Source organism: Lasioglossum baleicum, chromosome 14, assembly GCF_051020765.1.
Source record: "Lasioglossum baleicum chromosome 14, iyLasBale1, whole genome shotgun sequence".
In the NCBI taxonomy this organism is placed as follows: Eukaryota; Metazoa; Arthropoda; class Insecta; order Hymenoptera; family Halictidae; genus Lasioglossum; species Lasioglossum baleicum.
This window is the reverse complement of record NC_134942.1, coordinates 9,475,434-9,501,703: the sequence shown is the minus strand read 5'-3', so window position 1 is coordinate 9,501,703 and position 26,270 is coordinate 9,475,434. Positions and strand designations below refer to the sequence as shown.

Sequence of the window (26,270 nt, the reverse complement as noted above, 5' to 3'; positions counted from 1 at the left end):
GGAGGAAGAAGGAAGCATCGTGCAGAGAGACGAGAGAGGAGAGGAGAGAGTAATCTGACATAGTATCCGATTTCTCCGTGAGGCGCACAAAAGCAACAGACATTTCAATGCCGGCCCGGCCCGGCCCGCCTTGGGATCCGATGGTAGAATACAGTTTTCCAGCTATATCACGAACCACATTAGTATTCTCGGAGGTATTAACTGTACGTTCGTAATTCATACGGAGCCCCGTGCTCGATGAAAGACCTAAGCGATCCTTGCTGAATAGCCGCCAATTTACGGGCCGACAGTTTCACTAAAGAAGCTCTCGCAAAATAGTTTCGCGGGATTTAATAGATGTAGCGGGGGCGTGCAAAACAGTGGCGGCGCGCGAGCGTGGTATGCAGCGGCGTGGCGGCTCGTGCTCCTCGAATGAATGCGTAATTTCATTGGAAATTCAGTGCTCGTGCGTCGCGACGCGCATTGAAAGAGTTAACGAAATTAGCCGTACATTTCGGTGTCTCGCCTATTGCCTGTCGCCGCTACTTTCCCAGTCCTGGACGAATTTTCACGAATTTCCGGATGTTGACCATTACACGATCACCATGGAGAATCGTTCTGGACCAGGTTACTTCAAAAAGGACACACGTGAGTTGTATATTTTCAATGTAGGAGAAATCGTGGCGCTGTGCACTGCACGGACACGAGGTGCGGTTGGCAGAAAAAACAGTTCAGAAAAAACAGAATCGAAAATAGCATAAAATATTTCTCCGAAACGGATAGACTTCTTTAAAAAAATTTGTTTTGAATAATGCATTGCCATCCAGTTCTGAGCCATGTAACCGATTTCAAGTCTCTGGCTCATCAGGAAGTTAGCTTAAAATCAATTGCAAAATTTGCCACCGAACAGACAGACAGGCAAACAAACAAACAAACAAGAAAGCGAGCTAATAATAAAAACATGCCAATACCAAACGAAATGATCAGATGCCGATTCTGCAGGCGGCAATACGAGCCGTTTGAAAACAGCGCGACCGGACCAATTATTCATAATCCCGGTTGGTCGCGATCCTCGTGGATGAACAGCGCCGTTCGAATACCGCATCGATCCCGATAGGCTTAAGGGACCGGACGATCGATAAATTTGTACAGCATTAAACGTATCCACGGAAGGTAAGGATCCGCGGGAGACGTTCGGCGAACTCATCTCTGGTACGTGTTGAAATTTAATCATCCCGGACTACGGACCTATCCCGTAGTCGATCTCCCGTTGTTTGTACGTGAAATTTGCGCAGCCGGAATCGCGGATTATTTACCGTTCGATCTGCGTTCTGGATATCACGATAGTCCGGTGCGAGACTGTTGATTTTCAGAGGGTTCTGATAATTCTATGCTTTCTTCGGGATTCGCGAGTTAGCCACGATCGGACTGCATTATCGAGCGACCGGAGAAATTGTCCCGGTGGGGTGGGGTTCGGGTTTTCGGGCTTAGAAAACAAGACTCGCAGCGTCTCGCGGACCTGGCAGGCGTGAAATTCTGGAAGCACCCGGGATCCAATCTGCTTGTAAAAGCAGAAACGCTGCGGCTGGACCGCAAACGTTTTCCAGGATTCTCTTTCTTTCTCTCCAGTTTTCTCGGTCCTCTGTTCGATCTCTCTCGCTTTCGTCGTAAATCCGAGACGGTTCCGCAATCTCGATGGATTACGTCCACTCCGGTGCGATTTTACTGTGCAACAGGGAACCGGGGGAGGACCAGGGTCCACGGATATATCCCTCGACACTCCCTAAGTCCGGCGACGCCGAGTCCTTGTCCAGTAAATTCCCCAAGAACCCGCGCCGACCCGCCGCCTGTCAGAAATTACCCTTTTCTACAGGGCCGAGTCGCATACAGCACGTGACGCGGCTACGAAGTGTACGAAGTCCCTTGAATTACGACAAGCCCCGATGCTCGGCCCGATATAATAACCGACCTAGGCTTACCCAGACCAACGTACGGCAAGACTTTCCTGTAAATTAGCGGCCGGAGATCCCGGTCGCTCGGATACTTTATGCAGAACTGCGGCCGGTAACGCGACCAAACCGCTCGAAGAAGAATTTATTCGATCAATTAAGGGCCCTCTCCAGACGCCCGCGAAATAAATCCTCGATCGTGCTCTCCTCGACGCTACTACCATCGACCATTCTTATTATTAGGTTTCCCGAGCATTCTGCACGCTCTACCGCGGTCGTGAACCGTTCAAACCGTCCCGCACGATTTTAATAGTCTCCGATCGAGCTTCAGTCGAGACGGAATCAGGTTATTACGAGTTATCGCGACTCTCGGAGTGCTTCGCGAGACTTCCGGCCAGCAAGTGTAGATTGCCTCGAGAATTGGAGAATTCGATCGCGGAATTATTGTTTCGCTACCACCGAGAATTCCCGTATCAAACTTTTTTTTTCCGTGGGAAATGAATCTATCGTTTAAAGCTTTCCTTTACGAAGATTGTTAAGAGGAGTCCTTTTTACGAAATTGTCCCTCAATTTACGCGAATACCTGTTCCACGCGGATTTGATTTACGCGAATAAAAATCGTGTAAATTGAATCTGTAAACTTGATACGGTTCCAGAGGCTACACTACTGCTAATATTTTCCTTCCTCTCCGCATAAATTAAGGTAAATTTAGGTAAAAGTTTCGCGTAAATTGAGGCAAATTTGCCGCATAAAATAAATACTTGCGTAAAAAAGTGCCGCGTAAATTGAGGGACGGGTGTATGTATATTTATATATTATATTTTCCTATACTATTCCTTAATTCTACCGCTCGTGATTTGATATAATAAGTAACGGTATAATAATTATAATTAAATTGCGGATGGTTGTGCAATTTTCAATTTTTGTAGACGAATTTTAAGAAAGTGGTATCAAATAAAATTCTATTTTCATTGGCAATAGCATTTGCAGATCCCAAATAAATAAATCAAAATCGTACTAAATTTTGTTGAATTTAATACTGCAGCATGTTTTGAAAATTTTTATAAGCCATAAATGCATAGAGATCCGCAGTCTAATTGTAATACTTGATATTTATTTCGACGCCGAATCTTTCCATTGAAAATTCGCGGGGGATGGTAGATGTGTCTTCGTGGCATCGATTCCACCGGGAATCGGTCTGAATCGATCGGCCGAGCCTCCAATTAGACCGCGTCCCTTTCCGATTCATACTCGGATCCGGCGCGAGCTGCTTCGTTATCGGAGCTTTTTCCTGCCGGGAGAATTATCATTCGATGATTCCCGCGTTCGCCAGCCGCGGGCCAGTCCAATAGGAAAGTTTCCAACGTAATGGCAGGACTGTCTCGTCGTCGAAAGGAAAAGGGGATTGTTTCGCGACGGTTCGAAGGAGAAGTGTATCCGGGATTTCCGGTTAGATTGGACGGGATTTTCGAGACAGGTCAGACCCGTCGGAATCCTTTGGCCGTTCATGATTCGATTTAGCTCGAGACCCGCGGAAATTATCCCTTTGAGAGATAATCCCTCTGAAATTATTTATACCTCGTGTCCGAGAGAGTTTGCGACAGGCTTGCTCGCTCGCCGAGATTGAAAAATGAAATGAGAAATGAAATTTCCCACGGCGGTGATGGTGCACCGAGTAAATCAACCGTTCGACGATCCGCCGCTCCAGAAATCTACATTTTAATTGCAGCCGCGCGAGACCATCCGCGGAATTTCGGATTCGAAAGTGAAAATTGGAAAATTCTCTGGCTAGCTTCGCCCTCGACTCAGGTGAAAATCATTGGGATCTGGGCCACAGGAGGGGGGCCTTTTTTAAACATTGTACCGCGGTGTTATTGATCGATCGATTGCGGATTTGATGCATTCGTCGCGCTCAGCGATCGGGAACAATTCGACGGAAGGTAAACTTCAATCCACACACACAGGGACCGACCTTTTATGGACAGAGCACCGATCCAATCAAATTTTTAATTTCTTTAGCGCAATTTCTCTTGATTATTTTTCGATTCAAACATTTCGCCGATTTCAACCGAAAAATAGAAGATTACTCATTGTTTCAATGGAACCAACAGTACTGGTTGCTCTTAGTGCGTGTGTTCGTAAAACGAATTTTTTCACTTCATCTGAAACCAGGAAAAAATTGAAGATCTATAGTCGTATAAAATACAGACAATTAAATATTCGTTAGTTCGTGTGTTTGTAAAATTAATTTTTTCGCTTCATCTGAAACCAGGAAAACATTGAAGATCTATAGTCGTAGAAAATACAAACAATTAAATATTCGTTAGTTCGTGTGTTTGTAAAATGAATTTTTTCACTTCATCTGAGAAACCAGGAAAAAATTGAAAATCTATAGTCGTATAAAATACAAACAATTAAATATTCGTTAGTTCGTGTGTTTGTAAAATGAATTTTTTCACTTCATCTGAGAAACCAGGAAAAAATTGAAGATCTATAGTCGTATAAAATACGAACAATTAAATATTCGTTAGTTCGTGTGTTTGTAAAATGAATTTTTTCACTTCATCTGAAACCAGGAAAACATTGAAGATCTATAGTCGTATAAAATACAGACAATTAAATATTCGTTAGTTCGTGTGTTTGTAAAATGAATTTTTTCACTTCATCTGAGAAACCAGGAAAAAATTGAAGATCTATAGTCGTATAAAATACAAACAATTAAATATTCGTTAGTTCGTGTGTTTGTAAAATGAATTTTTTCACTTCATCTGAGAAACCAGGAAAAAATTGAAAATCTATAGTCGTATAAAATACAGACAATTAAATATTCCCTGCACAGTTATATCAGTCGCAGTGCAATATTGCAGTCGATGATAAAATGAAGACTGTATTCTTGACGACGACGAATATAGCCGAGGGTAACACGTATGCACTTAAATATTCGGCAAACCATATGCATTTACCTGCATCCTCAAGTTATATGGGTCGTATAATTCCGGTCATAAGATATGCAAGATGACATAAATTATATGGACCCATATAACTTTACGGGCGGGATTATCAATTATTCGTACAATAAATACGCGATCGATGGACTCATTAATATCAGGCCATAGTTAGACAGCTTCTCCTCTATTTTTAGGATCTTAGCCCAACATTTTCGTTCGATTATATATTCACGATTGAATAAAATCCTGTTCACCTGCCTGTTCGGATTGTTACGTTTAGTTCTTTAATTCCGTTTCACACACACACTTTAACTTCTACACCGTGCTTAAACTCAAGTTTTACAATTTGTCACGCACCGCCATAGTTTTAATGACTTTCTGCCCTAGTCCTTCACATCCTTCACATCTGGTTTTTCTCCAACTCACGAATCCTCAGGTCATCCTTGTCCCTGCATTTTCTTTCTTTATTGGAATTTTCAGCCTTCCCTCTTGTGCAAGGTCGGGTCTAGGATGCCAAAATTGAAAGGATCCGGCTCGAAGGACCAAAAATGTAAAGGGATGCGGTCTTGCTTGACCAGAATGAAAGGAACGTGTAATTGAAAGAATGGAATGACTGAGAAGAGTGAGACAGGATCGCAGAGTGATTGGAATGAGAGACAGAATGCAAGATTGAAAGAAAAGGATAAGTGTGGTAACGGATGAATTTGTACGGAAGAGAAGTAGACTGGATAAATGATATTGTGAGCACGAATATATGGATCTATGTATAAATAACTGTATTTTGCACTTTAAGATGGTTTGTCAAATAATACTACACTGTGAAACAGAACTGATGTACATTGAATTGAATAAAGAGGACTTTGAAAGGAATCGCTTGGTTGACGTGGATCAGCTGATCGTTTGGCGCTCGGGCGCGCCAATTTTGAACACCTCTCTTCTGTAGTTTTCCCTTTCCTTAAACACTGTCTGCCACCACTCATTTCTTGTACCCCCAAAAAGACATCTAGTCAACAGCAACGCGTTTTTCAAAAGATCAGATTCTTCTCAACCACCGAACGAACATCATCTTACGTTGTCACACCACAGACTTGTACATAGTAGTTGATTATTAAAGGAGAGTTCTACTTAGTAAATGAACCACAGACTTGTACATAGTAGTTGATTACACTGTCCAACAAATTTCAACTTTTTTTATGATTTCAATATACTGTTGGGCCCTTCTTATAGAGTTTTTTGCGCTGATTCCGAATCTGTCCTTAATTTTTCTCCTATACGCACAGTTTTTGAAAAACATGGCTTTGGAAAAAAACATATTTTTCAACTTTAAACAAATATTGTGATGTTATTATAAAAGATATTGAATTGTTCTTTACAGCAAAAGATTCTGTAGACTTTCCCGAATACAGTGATATCCAATATTAATACATTATGATTGTTTTAACATGTTTAAACAATGATTAAAGACGGAGAGACACCACTTTTGCACCAATTTTTGAGGATATTTTTCAATTTATCTCAAAAAATTAGGGTCCAGCGGAAAATCGAACTATACCACGCGATAGAGCAGACTTTTATCTTGAAAAACCCCCGTTTGAAGTTTGCGACATTGACGTTTCTTTTCGAAACAGAAAGCAAAATATCTTCGCCCGACATGAGTTTCTGCCACTGTATTCGGGAAAGTCTACAGAATCTTTTGCTGTAAAGAAGAATTCAATATCTTTTATGATAACATCACAATATTTGTTTAAAGTTGAAAAATATGTTTTTTTTCAAAGCCATGTTTTTCAAAAACTGTGCGTATAGGAGAAAAATTAAGGACAGATTCGGAATCAGCGCAAAAAACTCTATAAGAAGGAACCAACAGTATATTGAAAACAAATTTGGTGTTGGACAGTGTTATTAAAGGAAAGTTCTACTTAGCATAAGTGAACTGTAATTTAAAGTGTTGTACTTCACTATCAACATCATCATCAACCACAATATTCAACCAGCCCTGACGAGATTAATTTTTCGTCGAGCGCAGCGGGGTTACGATTGAACCATTAATCTGGTCCAATCCCGTACACCGCCGAATGCTTTGAATCGCGTCAAGTAATTTCTGTCTAATTATTCCGCGGAAGGAAGTTGAAGAAGTCGAAAGGTAAAGGCGACTAATTGTAAGGGAAGAAATAAAATTCTATTTAGCTTCCGGAAGCGGAAAACTTTAGCGGAATTCTCGAGCGTCTTTTCACGTGATTCAACCCTTCGCGGAGACCCTCGCGGAAACTCGGTCACGAGGTACAGAAAAATAATAAGCAAAAATCGGCGTGTCTGGATGGTGAAAAGAGCTGAGCGCGACTCGACGGCAGTTGTCATAATCACGCGCGGTAATCATTTGCGTGTAGCTCCGATGATCAAAGCCCGCGAAAATTCATTTCGTACGCGGCCGTCGTCGCGCCGCAATTTAAGCGTGTTTTAATTAAACGTTCGTCGCGGCGGCGACTTGTAATATAAAACTTTCGCGGCGAGTGGGGATCGACTTGGTTGGAAAAAATAATTAAAAAAAAAAAAGAAGAAGCAACGTTGAACAAGAAGCATACGTTAGAAGGATGTTGAACGGAACGTAGAATCCCTCTTTCGACGATTTCTTCGCTCGCGGGTCTCGAATTCGCGACGCATGTTAATTACGCGCACGGACGCGTGTCAACGTTGCACGTTGCCCCTTTTTATACGAGCTCGTTTGCCGCTAATGACGCGTCACTTTGCATCCCCCGTAAAAAGCGCGCGCGCTCGTTAGAAAATCCGCGGAAAATTCGCGGATCCCATAAGACACGCGGATTCCCGCGGAATTTCGCCGACTTCGCAGAAATCCGTGTAACCTGCGACTGTTCTATCCCCGGGGCTCAAAAGCGATCCAGCTCGTCAAACGACAGATCCCGAACCGTTTCAAACCACTCCGCTTTATTTCACGAGGATTAAAAAGTGTTTTGCACCCTTTGCGACCACATTCTGCACCGGTTATTCGTCTCCTGTTTCGGCGCGCTTCTTAATTCAGCGATTTGGTAGATTCTATTAGGTTGTTGCGGAAAAAATGGCGACTGGAATATCATGTTACCATGTTTATTTCGCGGGGGAGGCTCGGCTAGATTGATTTGTGACCAGAGGGATTAATGATCCCGGATTTCGGAATATTCGACGCGCATTAAACGCACGTGAGTAATGTAATTGAATGAAGGGATTAAATCAATTTTCGCATAGTTCATATTTCGGGAGATTAGCCAGCGAAGATATAATATTAACGAAGTACGGGGGCAGATCTCTCTATTAACGAAGAATGAATACGTTATCCGGCACAGGTTTAATGAAATTCATATTCCAAAATGGAACACGAGTGATTCATATTACCGCCGACTCAGCAAGTTTCATTACATCGTTATAAAATAACGTTATCCTCTTCCGCCGATCATGAATTCTGGTTTTATACGTTTGCCCGGCAATCTAGCCCCCATAACATTAAAATATCATTTCGGTCGTATATTCGCAGGGGAAATAAAGTCACGTTCTTTTCGCTAAACAAAACGCGAACGGATTGCATCAGTTCGAACTCTTCTGCATTATCATTCCCCTAGAAATTAGAGAGGGTGATCCGACAGTCTATAGATTGCGAAACTGTCGGGCTTATGGCAGTTTCGGTCCGCTCTAACCCCGGGCAATGAAATGTTTGATAAAGTTTCACACGATTTTTATCTGCCTCCGAACGGCGGCGCAGAGACTTTAATGGAGTAACAAAATTTTCTGTCGATCGCCATTTCGATAAACTGTATAGTTCATAAAAATAGTGGATTCAGAGGCAATCTAATGTTGAATGTCTTTTATATTGTAGTAGCATGTCGATGAAAAAGACAATTGAATGAAATGCCTGCGATTGTGTCACAGATGCAGCACGGGATTGAATGTGCCGGGGAGAAAGGAGTCTCCACAATTATTGTTTGAGCCGGAAACGGTCCAGGGTGGATTGCGACATGGCCAGCCCCTGGATCCTTTCAGGTTGATCCGTGTAGGGCCGATGAGAAGCACGTTATCGCGACGGAAATCGGACGGTTTCCTGGAAGCTCATGCACGCGCTGGTCGCATATAAAAGACTCCCGGCCGGGCCGGATGTTTCACGGATTTTTCCATGCGGAGACCTGGAGAGAGAGAGAGGGTAGTTGTCGAGGGGTTGGAGGCGGCCAGTTCGCTCGAACGAGCTACGCTTTTTTGAAAGAGAGCGCTCTCCGTGGAAAGCGCGTGCGCAGTACTCCCAGCTCAAGGGGAGAAATCGTTCCCCGACGGAGATAACCAGCGTCGAGGAAACAACCGGCGTAGAAGAGGCGTCCGGGCATCGTGCGTCTATCGCGACCTAAATCTGAAATGGAGAGTCCGGGTCCTAGCGAACGGTCGTGTCCCCCCATGCTTTTTTTTTTCTTTTCTCTTCCCCCATGCTCTTCAGCTAATATCGCCGAGAAAAACATCGGGGGAGTCAACCCCGGCTGCGTTTCGGACCGATTTACCCTGAAGATAGCGGGCACGGGGCGTAGGGGACCATCCGCAGCCGCAGCGACCATCGAGATGAACTGAAAGAACGTATTTAGAGACTGTTTTTACCGGAGAACACGCTTCTTCCGATGCTCGGTAGCTCGAGGCCTGTGCGTGGGGAGACAGGCTGTTGACCTTAGCGTCTGCAGGGGTGGGTTCTTCATGTTCATCAATTTTAAAAAATAATTATTTAAATAAAAATAAATTTTTTAAAAATACCACGTTTTTAAAACGAACTAAAAAGTATAAAATAAATTTTTGTAGCCCCATTCAGATTCCTAACTCCGTACAGATAAGCCTGGAAATTTATGATTGTGAATTTTTAATAGTTATGGAAATACGGGGCGCATGCAATAGATAATTGATGCATGTACACCTAAATCACTAACAATTTTATTGCACTGCAAATGATATGAACTGATGTGCGAGTTTTCTCAATGGCAGCTACTCTCTACACTCCTTGCTATGTATTATCTTGCGCCCTACGTTTTTCGTTTTAAATCTTACAAGCATTTTCATAGCTATTAAAAATTCACAATCACAAATTTTCAGGACTATTTGTACGGGGTTAGGAATCTGTATGGGGTTAGAAAAAATTATTTTATACATTTTAGTTAGTTTTTTAAACGTGGTGTTTTTGATAAAATTTATTTTATACTTTTTAGTCCGTTTTAAAAACGTGGTATTTTTAAAAAATTAATTTTTATTTAAATAATTATTTTCTGCTTTTTAGTCTTGTATGTGTGAAATTTTACAATCGATTTTGAACATTTTGATGAGATTATAACAGAGACATATCGAAAACAAACGTCGTGGTAATATGTCAATGATTCGACGGAGAATCTCGGTGTAACGGTTCTTTCGCTTGGTAAATAAACATTATAGTATAATAATACGTAGTAACTTTGTAAACACCGCACGGACAATTACAATTTTTGTTTTAAATATTGCATTGTCATCCAGTTCTGAGCTATGTTTAAAATTTCAAGTCTCTAGCTCATCAGGAAGTTAGTTTAAAATCAATTGCAAAATTTGTACCGAACAAACAAACAGACAGACAGACAGACAAGAAAGCGAGCTAATAAAAACGTGGTAAAAGTACGAACAGTGGAATTGACTTTGTGTGAAAATCGAGAAACGTACATTGAAGGAAATTAATCATTGTGCTATTGTCTTGAGAGCCCCGAATCAAACTTCTGCGAATGCTAGGGTAGCTCGAGAAGTCTGCAGGGGTGAGTCTTCAAGTTCATCAATTTAAAAAAATACGAACAGTGAAATTGACTCTGTCTGAAAATCAAGAAACGTACATTGAAGGAAATGAATCATTGTGCTATTGTCTTGAGAGCCTCGAATCAAACTTCTGCGAATGCTAGGGTAGCTCGAGAAGTCTGCAGGGGTGGGTCTTCAAGTTTATCAATTAGACAGCGGATTTGATGCATGTACCTGTATGACAAAAATAAGTAGGTGCAATTTAAAAACGTAAAGACATTAGACGAATTTAAAAATATTGTTACATTATTTTTCCATTTCACTCCGGTTCGTCGCAGACCCGGTAAAAAATGTTCATCTAGCATAAATAACGTTTGAACAAAGAAATTAACACCGTCAGAAAATCAAGAAAACTTCATGGTTCGAACGAAATGATTTTGCGATTGTCTTGAAAGCCACAGATCAAGCAGTTCTTTTCCACGCCGGAGAACAGAGGCGGAGAAAAATTCGGCAAGAGGTTAAGAACTCGGGAACTTGGTTCAAGAGACGACGTTGGGGTAGAGGAAAGATTCCCGGTGACGTGGTAGCAAAAAGTCGATTCGCAGGAGCCAATAACATCGGAAAAAGCGGTCGCGGAGTCCAGCATTAATCAAAGCAAGCCCGTCGGTCGTAAAACTGTCCGTTTTGCTGGCGTTCAGTCTTCGGGCCGTCGATTCCTCGAGGAAGTCGTTCCCGGGGAATTATAGGCGCGTGTATCCCTGGTTTTACGAGATTTCCCGGGGAAATCCATCCGGCGAATAAGTCATCGGCGACGATGTAAGGAACGTTATCGGGGCCATATGTTCGCGGCGCGTCGCTCGCGGAAATGCAAATTTCCGTAACGTGTCGCGATACGCGCCGGATGTGTCTTTAATTTATATGCGACGCCCACGTTCCGTTGCGCGCAGATTTACGAGTTGAAGCTTGCGAGGGAAAAATTGTACCGGATCTCTCGCGGCCCTGCGACGCGCCAATTAATTAGCTAATTTCACGAGGAGAGAGACATCTCGGGGGGCGAACGCGGTCAAGAGACGCTCCAACGCGATATGAATCGAAAAGACGAGAAGAAAATCGAGGACACTCTTTTTCGGCGAAGCTGTCTTCCGCAAACAATTCTTTTTATCGAGGAAGATGAATTAAAGAGCCTTTCTTAATCGTTCGCCAGCTTTTTGCGCCTCTTCTGATACCCTCGGATCACTATGGCCTAGATATTTTTAATCGGCCTGTGCAAATTCGCCGCGGAAACTCGAGAAGCTCTTCTACTTTCTTTTCTTCTCCATTTTCCTGCTGGAAATTTCCAACTGGATTTGTCCTTGTTGTTTGTATTAATTTTTTTGTCGGGCACAGCGAGACACGCGATTTACGAATATTATTTGGAGAAGCTTGTTTAATTTTCTTCGTTACTGAACGGATTACAGAAGCTTGGAAAAATGTGTACGTTTTTAGTGAGACATTAGGCCGGTAATACGATTATCGCATTCCCCAGAAAACACAGGTAACGCTCGGTAATAACTTCTTTGCGCAAAATAGATTTGGAACGCGATAGCCAGCATGGCCCGCGGAGTTCTACCGAACAACTGTAACGCGATTTCCGCTTCGCCGGCGGTCAGGGCGTTAGGTTAATGAAGCCCGGAACACGGGAAGAGTAGAACGAATCGAGATCGTCAGCTTTAATGTGGAACGCGATCTCTAGTCAGCGTAAAAATAGAGTTCCCTTGATAATCCTTCTACGATCCCCGGAATAGTTACGCGAAGGGTCTCTAATTTCCTACTGTTGTCGTTCTGCACTTCAAAACGCAACAAACAAACAAAAACTGGTTCGATAAATGTATAGAAGAACACGAGAATTTTATTTTAGGCTGCCGGATCTTCATGCGTTTGTAGCATTTCAAATAAAGCCGTAAACTTTTTGCTAGTCAGAGAAAAGATCGTGGAACAAACTGTCATAAAACTTATTCTAAATGGTAAAAAATTGGCTTCCATTTCCCCTCGAGAAAACGATATGAGTTTCCGAACGACGTGATATACCGTGCTAGATTTTACTCGAGAAAAACGTAAGGGTTGAAAATTCGAAGAAACGCGGAGGTTCCTAATCAGAATTTATTTATGTCGATCCGGCTACGTTGGGCAGTTTTCGTTTCAGGAGACGTTACTCGGAGATGCTATATCTCGGAGGAAACTTTCACCCTTTGACGGCGGATAAATTCAGTTTTAAGTGGTCCGCACAGTAGCGATTCCGGGGTGGAGCGTGCCGCGAACTTTTTCCGAGGCTCTGCCGTCAATAATTATGTAATAGGTTTACGGCGATAACGGGGCTAATTAATATCCCCGGTTCCACGGGAAAGATACGGTCGAGAGTTAAGCGATATTTAATAAAGAAAGCCACGCTCTCTTCGAGACGGCGCGGCGAGGGGTGGCGAGCAGGAGGCGGGCACTCAGCAGCTAATTTAGCTCGCCTCTAATGGCGGCATTAAATCTTGCAAAATGCAAAATCGCCCGGACGAAACGGCCGAGTTTTTCCAACCAGTTCCTCCTCCCTCGCCCCCTCTCTCTCTTTCTCTTACTCTTCCCGTCCCGAAGGACGCCGCAAGAAGCCGGCAATAAAATCGCAATCTGGTCCGCTCGTTTGAACCGAGTTCAACAGCCAGAGAGCACCGGAGGAGCTGATTCGATTATTTAAAATCCTGCCCCGGCACATCGATTCATAGCACTCCGAACGCAATATCGGTTATTAACTCTTCGCACTCAATGTCAGTTAAGTCCTCGTTTCGTAACACTCCTGTCACACCTGCGCTCCAGGGACTTTAAGCTTTCCCCCCCAATCCCCATTGTTTCTAACGCTACTCACAAATTTCGAATGTTTCTGTTTTGTGACTATCCGACGCGACCGGCTTTCCTGGAAAAGTATTTGTGCTGGTTTAAACAGGGATTCGGGAATTTTTTACGTTGTGGCCCTTCCACTTGTTGCGTTGTGGAAAATTGTTGAAGTCACTAATGACACAACAGATTCGCGTATCTGTAATTGTTGTTTCCCTCGGGAATGTTGCACACTTTGGAGCATCATAAAAAACTCTGTGTTTTTTTTTTTATTGAATAAAGACCCAGATGAGAATGAGCGAACAAAATTTTTAACGTCCACTGCAATCCGGGAGTAAATATAACCACGCTATGCGATTCGTTTGAAAATATTCACAAGCTGTCGGGAACAACCGAACCGGTCATTCAAGGGTTAAATTGAATCTAATAAACATGAATATTCCACGGATCATATCGATTCAACAGAGAAAGTATCGCACGTGTATGAATATTCAACTTCTCAGTAAATACACAACTACGATGAATATTCTATTTCTTATTAGATTAGGAAATTATTAATAACGAAGCGACCACGGCAAATCTCGTCGCGAAATAAATTATAAGCAGCCGGTAGAACTTATACAGGGTGAGGCGTAAAGTAGTCCCCACGATTTTTCAGCCCCTTCGGATGGTCGGACAGAAAAATGTTTCTTACCAAAGTTAATCAGTATTTAACCGACAAGAAATTGCAATTTTTTAAAATAAAAAAAAATCTATTTTCAACAAAAAAATCAAGGTCGCTGTCATATCTTTTAATGGTACTGGGTACTTTTAACTTCATAATATTGTAGGCGACGTCAAAACGAATTCAACGACCTACTATACGATGACTTTCAGATGACCTTGAAAGAAAATATCGCCATGAATCAATTACCAGAATTAGGTATTAGGTAGATATTAATTAAACACAGCCGCCATAGGTAAAAAATTGTCGCAGCGAGTTCATGGGGTGCTCAATCGAATCGGCAGAATCTCTGCTTGAATTTGACTTTCGGATCATGGTATTGCGATTGTTTCTTGCCGAGATATAGCGAGTTAAAGGAACATTGGAAATTGTGCATATTTTAAGCATATTTTCAGAAACACCTGGTATATCGAAACGTTAACGAAATTGAAAAAAAAAGAAGTGCCTTGAAGAGAAAGAAACGCTCTTTCTATTGCTTTTTTGCACAAGATTCTACGATAATTTATTCGCTTTCTGGAGCCAGTTAAATTTAAAAAGCCAGTATTTACTTCAATGTTGAATAACTCGAATAAAAAAAAATCGCACAATAATCAACAACCACACATTTTACACAGAAAAGATAGCCCTTCCAAATGATGTTAACGCGATTTATCAAAAAAATTTGTTTCTCCCCGTGTGATGTTACAAAGTTGCACAAAATTTTTGTTAACCGTCAATGTTGTCTTTATCTCGCTATAACTTCGTAAAAAACCAACATAGCAACAATTTGAGACAGAGCATCCGAAACTAGAGATTTCACGCTCTCAAACCATTGTTCAACGATATCGATACTGCAATTTTGGCCGGAGTTATGATCATGTAAACTGGTAGCAATTTTTCGGGTTCGCAGAGGTGATCCCTTAATTCTTTTGAGAATTTTATTAGTGTACTTACTACTGTTTTTTAAGCTTGTAAGGTAGAATTGGCTGTATAACAATTTTCATTTGAGGATTGTTGTATCGAGCGAGCGAGCATCATTTAATAAGCAAGAATTAACGTTGATTGCGCCCAACGATCCGGAGCCAGTCCTTATTCCACGCACGTAAGGGGTCGATTTGCATTTTCTGAAACGACTGGCAGCGAGCACCGACAAGAATCGAAATCTGAGGGTGCCGTGAGACTAGGAGTCAACTCCGGGGTACCGTGAGACCTCCGTTTCGTCGAAGAATCCCGAGGATCAGCTGCTGGCGAGGATCGTTCCTTTGAAATGCATGCGGAGCCACTGATTCTCGATTACTTTCTTCTTGGAGATTCAAATTGGGGCCCGCGGAGCGCCCAGCGGGTTTCTTATATTCATCGCGCAGAGCCACCTCCGCTCCGCTCGAAACTGCCGCCGCCGGCTGCGTTCACGGTTGCTTGCAAAATCTTCCGAAATTTCAGAAAGTCCATTAACTCATCCCCGAGTTGCACGATTTACCTGGGAACTATTCAGCTTTCAAATTTACCGGGCGAATTTCATTTGAAACTGGATCATCTCCGAATCAAATTCCGCCAGATTCCAACTGTTTTTGCGAAACTTGCAATGAAACTGTAAATCTCGCAATGTCTTCAGATTTATTCTCCGCACACACAGTTCACTGAAGAGAAATAATGAAAAATGCATTTCTCCTCAGCGATCGTTCTAACAACATCCTTAAACTCCAGTAACGTCTCGGCATCTCCGCGTTCCGCAATTTTCGAAGCAGCGTAAGCCCCTTGTCCACTTCGTTATCTTCCAGTATTCTCGGGTACTCTATCCGGATAATTAACTTCCGTGTTTTACAGGAAAATGAAATTCCCCGGGCAATTAAGCGATTCTTTATTAATAATCGCGTGTAACGAAATCAGTCTTCGTTAACGGTCGCCGGTAATTGATTCGCATTTATAAATGGTTCCGAATAATTAAATTCGCCGTACGTGAGGAGGGTAGAATGGGGAAACAGTTTATTCGATTCGGAAAATGCGGAAGAGAGGGAGCGTTCGAAGGGTAGTCCGAAAACAGGCGGCAAGAAATGTAATTTCATTTGCGAAATTAATATCCAACGCGCGGCACTCGACGACGGGAAACGACGAAAGGGAAACTCGCGCCGCCGCGCTGTCGACGATGGATTTATTGAGAAATGTAAATTCCGCCTCGCGGTGTTCCCGACGAGCAACGAAATCTGCCGAAGATGGGTTGTTTTCTTGCCGGAAGTGGATAAAAACGACCGCAGACTGGCATGGCAGGGCCTTTTCGAATGAAATAATCGATACAGCGGCCAGGCCCGCCCCGGCCCGAGTGAACTCTCCGAGTACTACGGTCTCGTCTCGCATTTTTTCACCGCGCGTCTCGTTAACGAGATCAAAGGAACACCGGACGATGATGATTTTTTGTAATTTTCGTTCAAGAGCTTTCTCTGGCCAGCGCCGCCCCTGCACCGCGCGTACCCCGGCCTCGAAATATCAATTTCAACGCGAAATAGAAAATAAATATTCGAACGAACCCGACCGTACTTTCGGACCGGTCGTAATACACGTGAAAAAAGTAATTGACAGCTTGACAACAAATTCGACGGACTGACCGAGGAATATTGGTACCGCCGGCCGAGACTAAATATGTGTATAAATAATACACCGCGGCTGTGTGGCTTAATCGAATCTTCCCCGGCACAGGGAAATGGGAAAATTGAAGCTTTCTGCTCGCGTATTAACGAGAAACTTCGTTATCGATGTTTTTCGTGGACGAAGAAAAATTTTATATCCTTCCCAAAAAATATTTGCAATATTATCCTGTAATATCTTAGGTTTCATTAAAGTAGTCTTGACCATCCGTTATTTTACCATCGTTTTCTTCACTCGAGCAGGGCCGTGCATTACTCTCGAAGGTTTAAAAAGTTTCAAGCGTTTCCCGGGGACAAAAGATGTCTCGTCGAAACGGCGCGATTTACTCGGGAAATTGGACCGGTTTTTAGCGGGCGTTCGCTGCGATTTTCGGCCACGTTAATTGCTCACTTGGCGGATTAAATTGAAGTTAAACTTGCCATCCTTAATTGGAGAAACTTCCAGACAATTATCGGGGAATTCAAAGCGGCCCGGTTGCCAGCATCGTTAAGAGCGAGTCCATGGCCTGTAAGATTTCCTTAGAAGCTGTTTACTTTACGCTACTGACGATCGCTGACCCTTTTAAGTGTCCATTGCTTTCTGTGCCAACCTAAACGGGGCTCTGGAATCGCCGAGATCCTATTCGAACAGCTTAAACAGTAAAGATCCCACTTTTCCAAGGGTCCCATGGAAATCATCGACACAGATTTCTCCGACAACATTTCATTAATTTTTTATCTACTAATTAATTAATTCAAGAACACTCAGTTTCATATTTCGTTTCTCCACTGATTTTCATTCAATCCACATTAATTAATTAATTAATTACTAAAAAATTAATGAAATGTCGGTGAAAACCGTGTCGGAGAAATCTATGTTGATGATACCCATGGGACTCCTTTTCCAAACGCTTTTTTCTCATTTTTTTTCTCATAAGCCAGTCAATGTACAAATATGAAATTTTGCAGACTTTCTCGCACAACGTAAAGCTATGATCATGAATTTTTATAGATTGCTGCTGACAAAATTGTAGTAGTTGTTCATTAGAGAAAACATGAAGAATTTCGTTTCACGTCCGAGCGAAGGTATGCTAGCATTTCCTTTACAAGTATGTAATTCGAATATCCTGAAACAATTTGTTGAACTCGATAGCGAAACTTCGAAGATACTTCAATTATCACCAATTTCAAGAAGCGTATCTCCGGTGGAGTTGCCAGTATTGCAAGCAATTTAATTAGAAGTTTAAGTACCTCCATCATTCCCAGGACAGTCGGATCCGTGACGCAAGAACCGGATTCAAAATAACGCTTGCGAATGAGTAAACAAAAACTTCTGATCCAATTCGGAATATACTTTTAGACAACTGGAACGTCCGCACTAATTTAATTAGGGGTTAAATTCACCCGACAAATATAATTTATTTAATGTATCTATTTAATAATATCTCCTGAATTGAATCTTGAATTCAAACTAGAAGCATTTCAAATATACACTTCGGTAAATCTTTTAGTGGATCGGCCAAAAGAAATCGCAGGTCAATTTTTAGGCTGTCGTTGTAAAGGAGAAGTTTCAATCTTCAAACCAATGGCAGATTTTGACGCGAGAAAAATTGTTCGATGTTTCTACGGGCGTTTCAATATCTGGTATATTCGAGACAGAAAGTGGTTAAATAAAAATTTATTGTGCAAATACCATCGGAACGACAATAAAATTGATTCGTTGAAATGCAGTCTCATTTCGTGCGAGTTATAAAGAAGCCACACTTATTTCCGGCGAGTGCGGCCACGTTCTGCCGATTTGCACACGGTCCCCGCTTTTCCCTGGGCTTTTCCATTAATTAGCAAAGCTTATCTCTGGGTCGTCCGTTGCGAAATCGGCTGCTGGCGCGATTAAATTAGAATCCGGAACGATTTCAGAAAGGAACGGTTCCGGGGAACGCGATCTCTGTCGGGCCATCTTTCGTCGCCGGTGCAAATAATCGGGCCGCTCGGGCTCGTAGCTCCTCGAGCCCTCTTCTTCCTATCCACCCTCGCCCCCTGCAACCTCTACACCCCGTTGGACCCGGCGATTCGTTAATCGTGCGCCGGATAAGATTCAATTGCCAGGAGACGAGCGCGAGCCGTTCGAGTTCTAGTTCCGTGGGGCTGTAAAACGGGCAATAAACTCCTCCCCACCCCTCCGCGCGTCGTCCATTATTTTACAGCGCTCTAGATTCGGCGGGAACTTCGAAAGAGTTATATAACCCCCATAAACCTCATTGCTGCCAGGTTGATGGGCCGCCCGCTACGTAATCGAACTCTAATGCGAGCGGATGATGCATCGCGAACGGGATTACATATTTCGCCCAGGTGTCGAACCCCTGCGTCGAGCCAGGATGCACTTGAACGAGCTAATTATGCACGGGCTGCATACCCGGCGGTTTAAATTGCTCTACCTATTTTTTAATCACCGACGAATTCGCTGAAATTGTATCTTGGCAAGATAAAAATGAATTTCTCGCAGATCGAGATACTTTCCTCTTTAAAAATTGATTTCAATGAACTAAAAATGATGCAGACTGCTTCGGAATCCTAACAGTATCGTCCACGCAGTTCATTTAGATTGCTCTATCTATTTTTTAATCACCGACGAATTCGCTGAAATTGTATCTTCGCAAGATAAAAATGAATTTCTCCCAGATCGAGATACTTTCCTCTTTAAAAATTGATCTCAATGAACTAAAAATGATGCAAAGGCTGCATCTGAATCCTAACAGTATCGTCCACTCAGAATATTTAGATTGCCCTATCCATTTTTTAATCACCGACGAATTCGCTGAAATTGGATCTTGGCAAGATAAAAATGAATTTCTCCCAGATCGAGATACTTTCCTCTTTAAAAATTGATCTCAATGAACTAAAAATGATGCAAAGGCTGCATCTGAATCCTAACAGTATCGTCCACTCAGTTTATTTAGATTGCCCTATCCATTTTTTAATCACCGACGAATTCGCTGAAATTGGATCTTGGCAAGATAAAAATGAATTTCTCCCAGATCGAGATACTTTCCTCTTTAAAAATTGATCTCAATGAACTAAAAATGATGCAAAGGCTGCATCTGAATCCTAACAGTATCGTCCACTCAGTTTATTTACATTGTCCTAGTCATTTTTTAATCACCGACGAATTCGCTGAAATTGGATCTTCGCAAGATAAAAGAATTTCTCCCAGATCGAGATACTTTCCTCTTTAAAAATTGATCTCAATGAACTAAAAATGATGCAAAGGCTGCATCTGAATCCTAACAGTATCGTCCACTCAGTTTATTTACATTGTCCTAGTCATTTTTTAATCACCGACGAATTCGCTGAAATTGGATCTTCGCAAGATAAAAGAATTTCTCCCAGATCGAGATACTTTCCTCTTTAAAAATTGATCTCAATGAACTAAAAATGATGCAAAGGCTGCATCTGAATCCTAACAGTATCGTCCACTCAGTTTATTTAGATTGCCCTATCCATTTTTTAATCACCGACGAATTCGCTGAAATTGGATCTTGGCAAGATAAAAATGAATTTCTCCCAGATCGAGATACTTTCCTCTTTAAAAATTGATCTCAATGAACTAAAAATGATGCAAAGGCTGCATCTGAATCCTAACAGTATCGTCCACTCAGTTTATTTACATTGTCCTAGTCATTTTTTAATCACCGACGAATTCGCTGAAATTGGATCTTCGCAAGATAACAGAATTTCTCCCAGATCGAGATACTTTCCTCTTTAAAAATTGATCTGCGACTTTCTGTCTGGACCTGGCATTAGAATAATACGCACTCCCAATGCACTAAAAATGATGCAAATACCCTATCCGAATCCTAACAGTATCGTCCGCACTATTCTTCCCTAGGGCTCGCGTAGCCTAATAAAAAGGTAACTCCGCTGAATACCGTTCCCAATATGCAAACTGCGGCCGCGAACAATGGCCGGGGGCTTTGAATTCGGGCATGGAGGCTCATAACCGGAAGTCTGGTGTCTTCGATGCGGCAGGGCCGTGCCGCACCGGCCCGAATAGTAATTTCGAATGCAAAACAGCCCGGCCAAACACGGTGGATTCGTATTCTCTCGGTTGTTCGGTGACAATAAACTGGATCTTCGCGGGACAAGTGTCGAGGGTGTACGTCGTTTCTGCGATTAAAAATTAATGTGACCGGTTTTCTGCGATGCGATGTTCGTGGCGGTACTGTGGAATGGTAAACATTTATGCAAATCATCGCGGACCAATCGGACGGACGGAGAGAGAGTGCGAGCCGGATGGAATGATATTAAAATATTACAGTTTTATCGATGCTCGTCGCTGGAAGCGAGCACGACGAAGTCGAATCCGCCGCGGAATTTCCGCAGACATTTATGTAAATGGTGAGCCGCGGGCTGTGCGGAGGGGATGTATCCCGGCCGCATGTTTATCGGTCTTTAAATCAACGGATTGATCGTTGCGATCGCAATATTTCGAGCGAGTTGATTCTCGTGTTTAATGCGTTACACAATGTTTTTCTGTTTTTCCTAGCCGCGTGCGTGGATCGTTTTGTTTTATAGTTTCATTTTTTTTTTCGACCCCCACCGCTATCTACCCCCGTAGTTCCTCTGCGCTCACCCCTGCAGCCGCCCTTTTGTCCCGTTTTGTTTCATCGTTCCCATCTCGCTCGGTTTTTGTCGAGTCGCGAGCGGCGCGAACAAAAGGCCGTGTAGCCGCGAGATTTATGGGATCCGCGCGGGACGGCGACAGTTACAAAAATAATTCTGAAAACGACGCGAAATACGGTCCTTGGCGGCGCAGCCTGCCTCTGACAGATTCGAGCACACAGCCCAAATATTGACCGTGCTCCGACGCATTTTCTCCACGGGTTCTTCATTAAATCCCACCGCGGATTCGGTCGTCGATGCGCGGCTAATATCTCGTATTTTCAGATCTCTGTTGGGTATCAACCCTTTGCAGTCGAGGGGTGAGTCTGAGACTCCACTAAAAATTGCTGCACCATTATTCATATGTTGGAATCTAACCAGTTACTAAACATTAAAGTATTTTTTTTATTATTCATTTATACAGGTCGCATCAACATTAAGGTCATTTGCGACCACAAGGATTATAACGTATGATTGTCAGGAGATCGATTTGAAGTTGTTGTAACAACTTACTGTAGTAAGGATACTTGTACTCCTTACTGTAGTAAGGAGAATAACTTTTATAAGAATGGACCAAACGACTTCAATTTCTCTGTAAGGCTAGAAGAATTAGTTTAGTAAACAACGTCTAATAAATAAGTTGAAAAAATGCATTTGGTCGGAATTGTGAAGAACAATACTAAAAACTGATTTTTACAACTTTTTTAGCTGGACCAATAACGAAAATTCAAAAGATGTGTCTGGTCAGCTGGTATAAATTATAGACGCTCTGAAGATTTCATTGAAATTCGTTAATTGGTTTACGCGTTATAAACGATCGAAAGTGGTAAATCTTGAAAATCTGGTAAAATATTGCAATTTTTACCACTTTCGATCGTTTATAACTCGTGAACCAATTAACCAATTGTATATAATTTATACGACTTGATCAAACACATCTTTTGAATTAGTGGCCCAGCTAAAAAAGTTGTAAAAATCAAATTTTACTATTGTTTTTCACAATTCCGTCCAAATGCTTTCTTTCAACATATGTTTTACACATCATTTACTAAACTAATTCTTCTATCCGTACAGAGAAATTGAAGTCGTTTGGTCCATTCATATAAAAGTTATTCTGATTTAAAGTGTGTGGAATCAGTTATGCTCCTTACGGTACATGATTACAGGGTGTGATAAATATTAGTGGACTTTAAAAATAGTATGACTTGGATGATACATTCAAGTATTGCATGAGGTATTATATCAAAGTGATCTAAGTCATATATTTCTTGTTTCGAGATATTATACAATTTAAAGGATAATGATATCGAATTCTGAATTGAACTGACAAACTCATTTCTTTTTAATTTTCGCTTTAACCACTTTGGTTATGGGCACAAATTATTTTAGGTCGGAAGAAATGTTCAATTTTCGAGTCTTACCGTCCTTGCAGAACTAAATCACAACTTCTGCAACTCCGTGAACATCTGACAATTTTCAAATACGTGTTGGCAAAACAATGAGCTAACACCGTCGGAGAAATAAACCCTTTACCGTGATTTGTACCGAAGAAACCCCGCTTCTAGATCAATAGAGAGGCAACTTCGGACTGGGTTCCCTCGAGGCCAAAGCAAGTTTTGCTCCCGCGGTTTGGAAAGGAAAGCTTCCGAAGAATAAGTTTCGGAACAGTTGTTCTCTCCGGTTGAGTGTTCGGCAGACGGGGGAAGTTGATTGGCCGGATTATATAATTGTCAAGCGGAAATAATCCTTGTATTGTTCCCCGTTCGCTGGTTGTCAGTCATCGCGAAACAGTCGCGGAATGGCCTGACTATTTTCGGGGTGGAAGGAACAATTGCAAGCGGGTGCCGGTTGCAACGGAAGCCATAAAGCAATGGCCACTAATTTAATACAAGCACGACGGCCGTGCAACCGCGGTGGCACGACACTGAGGCGGAACAGTAAAGTGGCTCGAGAGGCTCGTAATGGCTATGCAAACTATACGTACAGTTTACAAGGGAAAATTTAATTCCGTCGGAGGGCTTACCAAGATGCTACGGCGTCCTTTATTAATCCGAGCCTGCAACTCAGTGCTAGCGAACTATTCGAGTTTGCTCCCGTGATCGTCTCTGCGGTGTTCTACACTCGGAAAATTCCGACGGTTTCTCTGTTCCCTAAATCAACGGCTTCTCATTCTGCTCGAACCGAAAAGAAAGTAACCGCTTCGTCCCAGCTCATTCACCTTTTGCAAAAGTGCACTGAATTGCATCAGTACAGTAACACATTCTAATTTCTTAATTTAGGCTGCTAGTCAAAGCGTTGAAGAATAATCCTAATTTGTTAATTCGAATTTTCGAAGTAGCCAGAAGTAGCGTTGAAGAATAATAATCACTAGACCGCGGATCTTTGTGCAAAATGAAAAATGTTGACATTGACTGCAGGACACAGGAGCCAAATAAAAATTGTATTCTTCTCTTAATTATCCTATCAAGCTGAAACTAATACATTGATGTTCTTAAATATTTTTAACATCTACACTGCTTTAAATTGTACGTACCCATTTTTGTCATAAATGCATCAAATCCGCCGTCTAGTAATCACACATTTCGCGGTAGCCACGATCAATAGATGAATTTTTACGCCGAGATTTGTCTCCCGGAGAAAATCTTCCAACCACAATAGAAGATTTTTCAAAGTTTCAAGCAGCTCTGTTAATGAGAGACTCCGGGAGGAGCAAACAAACGGCGTCTAACTTTTGATTGTTAACTATTGAATTACCCGGTCGATTCTTCTCTCGGACATCTACAGAGAGCTGCCACTTTATCACCCCGATAACTTTCCGCCTTTAATGAAAATATTGTTCTCTCGCGCAGTTTACCCAGCGCGCGGCGGTCACGCCGGTTGTTTACTCGCTGCAATTTCTTCAGCGAGCCTCAAGCGAGGAAACAAGAGAGGGCACAGGCCACCTATCGCTTGTTTTCGAACTGCTCGAGCAGAAGCAGGGTCGGGGAAAACTTTTTCATTGGCTGGATCTTCTCGCGGTCGATGTCGCAACGAGGCTTTAACACTGAACGTGCCGGGCATTGAAGGTGACCGGTATTTTTAATTTTAAAGGTAGCGTTGTGTAGTTGAAATAATCAAAAATATGTGCACAGAAAATTAAACCAGATGATTATAAATAGTCTTTTGAAACAGGAGGTTGAGCTTGTAGTCGAATCACCCCCTCGAGTACGTTGCTCCTTTCCTCGGCGCGGCGTATCTTAAATGATTAATTAACCGGTTTATCTCGCGATCGATCAGTTCTATTCTGAAACAAAATGTTAACAATCTAAATGCAGCGGGCACCCCGAAGTTCAGCCTCGAAAGGTAAACGCTTAATAGCGTGAAATTGTAGTTCGAACGGGGGAAAGTACAGAAAGGCCGGGCTCTCTTTTTTTTCCTCTCTCTATTTTTTTTGTTTTATTTGCGAGGCGACTGTTTAAAGTCGAATTGGATCGCTAGAGAACTGTGGATAACGAATTGCCGGGCTGTAATTCCGAGGACTAAAAGCGGACGCCCTTCAATCGCGAACATCTAAACTCTTCCCGAAGATCAAAGACTCCGCGCCGGCTCGGGCTTCAAAGCGTGAAATTGCAATTCTGCGCAAACCGAACGACTATTCGCGCTCGAGTTTTCGAAAGAAATTGTTTCGGCGCGATCCTCGCAGCGAACGCGACGAAGGAAAAGCACCAGAGACGAGCTTCCGATTCGAGAGAGCTCTTCTCATTGAAATTTGAGTCATTGAGAATTTAGCGGCGCCGCTGGCATTTCAATCCTCTGTTTGCAACTCTGCTTTAACCGTGCGGTCTTTCTCGGTTGCCTGTGTTTGAAAAAATCCACGTTTCTGGAATATATCCCGTACGTTTTACTGCGACACACTGACGAGAAAGCTTCATTTAAAAATTGTCAGAATTGTTCGAATCGTTTCAGGTGTATTTCTCTTTCGAAGGAGACCTTGTTCGAGGAATTGTAGCTCGTGCTCAAGTATAATCGGCTTGAAACAAAATGCACAATGAATAAGACAATGAATTTTACAATTATTTTGTACAATTTTCCGTTGTTTTTAACCGACTTCGAAAAAGGAGGAGGTTACTCAATTCGATCTGTATGTGCCTTTTTTTCGCTTTTTTTTCTATGTATGTTCACCGATTACGTCGAGATGGATGTACCAATCGGAACGAAACCTTTTGCATCTTGTAGAGTATGCTCCCGGGATGGTCCCGTGCAAAAAAATTTTACATTTCTTTATTAATTACGATTTTATTTGCGAAAATGTAGGGTGGTGATACCGTCGTGAACTCCGCTGAATGTTAGACATTAGGAACAGTAACGACGCGACGTCGTTACCGTTATCGATTGCCGCGTTCACATATTTATAAATTACGATTTGGAATGTAACGGCTGACAGAGATAAAAAAGTGTGAAATAAAAAAAAACTTTTTAAAAAAAAATTAAACCGACTTCGAAAAAACGCACTAAAAAGAATGAAATAATTTCCATTTAATTTATGTGAATACACACAAACTTAAATACAATACAATCTTTTCGGAGAAGAAGAGAAGAAGAAGAATCCTTAAATTCTTCTAAATACTAATATATTTATATTTAAATAATATATTTGCGCCGCCTCCGAAAAGATTGTATTGTATTTAAGTTTGTGTGTATTCACATAAATTAAATGGAAATTATTTCATTCTTTTTAGTGCGTTTTTTCGAAGTCGGTTTAATTTTTTTTTGAAAAGTTTCTTTTTTAGATCTACAAAAGCTGTTCCCATTTAA

At 42.0% G+C, this 26,270-nt stretch overlaps 1 protein-coding gene across 5 annotated transcripts in view; it reads right to left on the bottom strand.

Moving 5' to 3' along the window:
* LOC143215757 (uncharacterized) overlaps positions 1-26,270 on the bottom strand; it is a 281,565-nt gene that overhangs the window by 30,424 nt on the left and 224,871 nt on the right. Inside the window, exon 1 of one of the 5 annotated variants that reach the window (XM_076438166.1) lies at positions 24,010-26,015. The exons of the other annotated variants lie outside the window; for them this stretch is intronic. The gene's annotated coding sequence lies outside the window, so the exon portion shown is untranslated. Of the gene's footprint in view, positions 1-24,009; positions 26,016-26,270 lie in introns of those variants that run through there. 5 annotated transcript variants of the gene reach the window in all.